Raw genomic sequence first — 5,159 nt, 5'->3', positions numbered from 1 at the left:
GAAAATACTGGAGGGTCAGGTCCCAAATCTACACAGTAAAATAACAACGTACTGGAGTGAACGATATGGAAGTCGAGCCTGGCCTCGGGCCGGGCTTGGGGAGTAGAAGAACTCCCAGAACCCCATCAACCAAGTATATGTGGGCCTGCGGGCCGCTCCAAGCAACAGCCTGGTGGACCAAAGTCTCACAAGTCGAGCCTGGCCTCGGGCCGGGCTTGGGGAGTAGAACAACTCCCAGAACCCCATCAACCAAGTATATGTGGGCCTGCGGGCCGCTCCAAGCAACAGCCTGGTGGACCAAACTCTCACAAGTCAAGCCTGGCCTCGGGCCGGGCTTGGGCAGTAGAACAACTCCCAGAACCCCATCAACCAGGTATATGTGGGCCTGCGGGCCGCTCCAAGCAACAGCCTGGTGGACCAAACTCTCACAAGTCAAGCCTGGCCTCGGGCCGGGCTTGGGGAGTAAAACAACTCCCAGAACCCCATCAACCAGGTATATGTGGGCCTGCGGGCCGCTCCAAGCAACAGCCTGGTGGACCAAACTCTCACAAGTCAAGCCTGGCCTCGGGCCGGGCTTGGGCAGTAGAACAACTCCCAGAACCCCATCAACCAGGTATATGTGGGCCTGCGGGCCGCTCCAAGCAACAGCCTGGTGGACCAAACTCTCACAAGTCAAGCCTGGCCTCGGGCCGGGCTTGGGCAGTAGAACAACTCCCAGAACCCCATCAACCAGGTATATGTGGGCCTGCGGGCCGCTCCAAGCAACAGCCTGGTGGACCAAACTCTCACAAGTCAAGCCTGGCCTCGGGCCGGGCTTGGGCAGTAGAACAACTCCCAGAACCCCATCAACCAGGTATATGTGGGCCTGCGGGCCGCTCCAAGCAACAGCCTGGTGGACCAAACTCTCACAAGTCAAGCCTGGCCTCGGGCCGGGCTTGGGGAGTAGAACAACTCCCAGAACCCCATCAACCAGGTATCAACCAGGCCCCGTGTTGTGAGGGGGCCGTGTTGTCTGGGAAGGTCTGGCCACTGGTATCTACTATCTAATCTGTGTATCAATTTATAACTGGTATATAACAAGGGATGACACCTGTGTCTGACGACACCCAAGGTGACACATTCCATGACACAGGAGGTGACACATTCCATGACACAGGGGGGGGGGGGAGGTGACACACTTAGCAGCCTAGCGTTAACAAACAATAAAAAATCTGGTCACTCGACAGGAAAGAGTGACAAAGAGTGTCTCAGCAGTTTCCGTGGCAACAAGTGGCAGTGTTGTGATGGCAAGGTGTCAAGCTTGCAGTGTTGTGGTGACAGGTGTGATGACAGGTGTGATGACCCATCACTCACAGGTTGACAGCCCCCCCCTCCCTTACACTCTAGACTACAAGAAGAGACATAGGGAGCGGCCCTTCTCAACTTGTCAATCGATACACCCCATAGCTCAACCCGCCCCCCTTCCCCCCCCCCAGGCATCGAGCTTGCTAGGCCTACTTCGAGCCTATCTTGGAGAGGATTCTTTGGATCACTCCGCGACCTACTCAACTAGACTAGTAGACGCAGCTCACGCAATCTGGCGCATGGCAAACAGTCCAGTTGATCAGGTACTCTCAGAAGGTATCAGTTTTCCTCTTGCATGCCAAAAATAGGCCTGGTTGTAACGGCTGTTATCGATCCCTGGAACAAGCTGAGAGGAGAGGAGCACAGCCTGGCACATACTTGTAGTGTGTTGTCAGGGAGTGTATCAAGTAGTGCCTCGGTCAATACCATTGTGGCGCACATTGTATGATAAGAGTGACAGTCAGTCAAATAAGATCAAGCCCAAGTGCAGTGAAAAGCTCTGTACCCCAGGGCGCAGTCCTGGCACCGCTGCTCTGTACCCCAGGGCACAGTCCTGGCACCGCTGCTCTGTACCTCAGGGCACAGTCCTGGCACCGCTGCTCTGTACCTCAGGGCACAGTCCTGGCACCGCTGCTCTGTACCCTCAGGGCACAGTCCTGGCACCGCTGCTCTGTACCTCATGGCACAGTCCTGGCACCGCTGCTCTGTACCCCAGGGCGCAGTCCTGGCACCGCTGCTCTGTACCCTCAGGGCACAGTCCTGGCACCGCTGCTCTGTACCTCAGGGCACAGTCCTGGCACCGCTGCTCTGTACCTCAGGGCACAGTCCTGGCACCGCTGCTCTATACCCCAGGGCACAGTCCTGGCACCGCTGCTCTGTACCCTCAGGGCACAGTCCTGGCACCGCTGCTCTGTACCCTCAGGGCACAGTCCTGGCACCGCTGCTCTGTACCTCAGGGCACAGTCCTGGCACCGCTGCTCTGTACCTCAGGGCACAGTCCTGGCACCGCTGCTCTGTACCCCAGGGCGCAGTCCTGGCACCGCTGCTTTGTACCCAGGGCACAGTCCTGGCACCGCTGCTCTGTACCCCAGGGCACAGTCCTGGCACCACTGTACCCCCAGGGCACAGTCCTGGTTGATACCTGGTTGATGGGGTTCTGGGAGTTTTTATCCCACCGCTGCCACCATTGTAACACGGGTTAGGGTTCCTCTCTCTCTACTTCTCTTCTTTCTTTACCCTCTCTACCCGTATTCTTACTTTTTATTCTCTACCAAGGGACTCCAAAACTTTTACCAAAGCCAACTCCACACCACGTGGTCCTAAGACGATTGACCGACTTAGGATTCTACAACCAGTATGGCGTGACCTAGGCCTTGAGCAAAACCCTAGAGTCGCCTCTACGCTGCCACCACCAGACCAGTAACACAAGAGCAATGATCGAGGTCTGGATCGATCACGCTAATTAATCAACCTTGGGGCTTGATCCCCACTATAAACGATGACCTTGAGTGTGGAATAAATTACACGGTAATGATAATTCCGATTCGATGTTAGAATCGGCGCCCAATCCAACTCTGCCTCGTGTGGACCACGTGACCAGGACAAGTGTACACATAAAACACATGGAAACAATAAAAATGCAAATTCTTAACTTAATTAATTTATTAAAAGAAAACTAAAACAAAAATCTAAATATGTTCACTCCCTGTCACTTTAACACTCCCTACTTGACCTGAATGGCAAATGAGAAGACTATCCCTATAATTAACAATAGCAACTATACCTTGGGCGACCAGCTCTAGATGTTGGGCTGGTCTCGGGGAGAGGTAAGATGTTTGACCTCTCCCAGCTGCTCCCGTTTCCACACTGATCTCTTCCTTGTCTGGTCTACCCCAGACAGAACATTGTATCCTTCCGCCTAGTCAAAGTTTTACCAAGTTACTAGCCAGGTTTAAGTTATAACAATTAACCTCTGTTGTACTTAATTGATCCAGACTGGTTGAATTATTTTACTGAAGTTAAATTACACAAGCATCTAATGGCAGAGCTGTTCCCGATCACAAAAATGGTTATTAAAACTTTGAGGAATAGTAGACCTGTCAACCCTGGTGACCTATGACCGCCGGTCACTCCGCCTTACAAGTTAGATCTGATTCGTGACGTCACTGATGGTGACTTAAACTCAATAATTAGAATACTCTTGATATTGTATCCAGTACTATTATACAATACAATTTTAATACAAAATGAATAAAGGCTAATTTCTCTAAATTACTGAATACTATAGGATGATTCATTATACGCAGCTATGAACAAAGCGTTGGTTATTTCCACCGCGAATTCCCCTGGGGGTCAGGTCTCCCAGGTCACCATGCGGGCTCATCTTCCCATTCTCTTTTGTCGATAAACCACTCTGGATAATTCTTACAACAGCCTAGTTTGTTACAATTTGGTCCACCAGGCTGTTGCTTGGAGCGGCCCGCAGGCCCACATACCCACCACAGCCCGGTTGGTCCGGCACTCCTTGGAGGAATAAATCTAGTTTCCTCTTGAAAATGTCCACGGTTGTTCCGGCAATATTTCTTATAGTCGCTGGGAGGACGTTGAACAACCGCGGACCTCTGATGTTTATACAGTGTTCTCTGATTGTGCCTATGGCACCTCTGCTCTTCACTGGTTCTATTCTGCATTTTCTTCCATATCGTTCACTCCAGTACGTTGTTATTTTACTGTGTAGATTTGGTACTTGGCCCTCCAGTATCTTCCAGGTGTATATTATTTGGTATCTCTAATGTCGTCTTTCTAACGAGTACATTCGGAGAGCTTTGAGACGATCCCAATAATTTAGGTGTTTTATCTCGTTTCTGTATACCGTATATGTATTCTGTATTCCCTCTATTTCAGCAATCTCTCCTGCTCTGAAGGGGGAAGTGAGTACTGAGCAGTACTCAAGACGGGACAACACAAGTGACTTGAAGAGTACAACCATTGTGATGGGATCCCTGGATTTGAAAGTTCTCGTAATCTATCCCATCATTTTTCTGGCTGACGCGGTATTTGCTTGATTATGCTCCCTAAACGTTAGGTCGTCGGACATCATTATTCCCAAATCCTTTACATGCTGTTTTCCTACTATGGGTACATTTGATTGTGTTTTGTACCCTGTATTATGTTTAAGATCCTCATTTTTACCGTACCTGAGTACCTGAAATTTATCACTGTTAAACATCATGTTATTTTCTGCTGCCCAGTCGGAAACTTTATTAATATCTTGAGGTCATCTTGAGATGATTTCGTTTTTTTTTTTTTTTTGTCCCCGCGGCCCGGTCCTCGACCAGGCCTCCAACCCCAGGAAGCAGCCCGTGACAGCTGACTAACACCCAGGTACCTATTTTACTGCTAGGTAACAGGGGCATAGGGTGAAAGAAACTCTGCCCATTGTTTCTCGCCGGCGCCTGGGATCGAACCCAGGACCATAGGATCACAAGTCCAGCGTGCTGTCCGCCCGGCCGATCTGCTTGTAATTTTTCAATATCTTCAGCACAGGTAATTTTCATGTTGATCTTTGTGTCATCTGCAAAGGATAATACGAAGCTGTGCCTTGTATTTGAGTCTATATCTGATATGAGAATAAGGAACAGCAGTGGTGCAAGGACTGTACCCTGAGGTACTGAGCTTTTAACTGCGCCTGTACTCGATTTTATATGGTTGACTGTTACTCTGTGTTCTGTTCGACAGAAAACTGAGTATCCGGCGTCCTACTTTACCAGTTATACCCATTAACCTCATTTTGTGTGCTATCACTCCATGGTCAC

The sequence above is a fragment of the Procambarus clarkii genome, chromosome 19 (genome assembly GCF_040958095.1).
Source record: "Procambarus clarkii isolate CNS0578487 chromosome 19, FALCON_Pclarkii_2.0, whole genome shotgun sequence".
In the NCBI taxonomy this organism is placed as follows: Eukaryota; Metazoa; Arthropoda; class Malacostraca; order Decapoda; family Cambaridae; genus Procambarus; species Procambarus clarkii.
Note: the sequence above shows the minus strand (reverse complement) of the source record.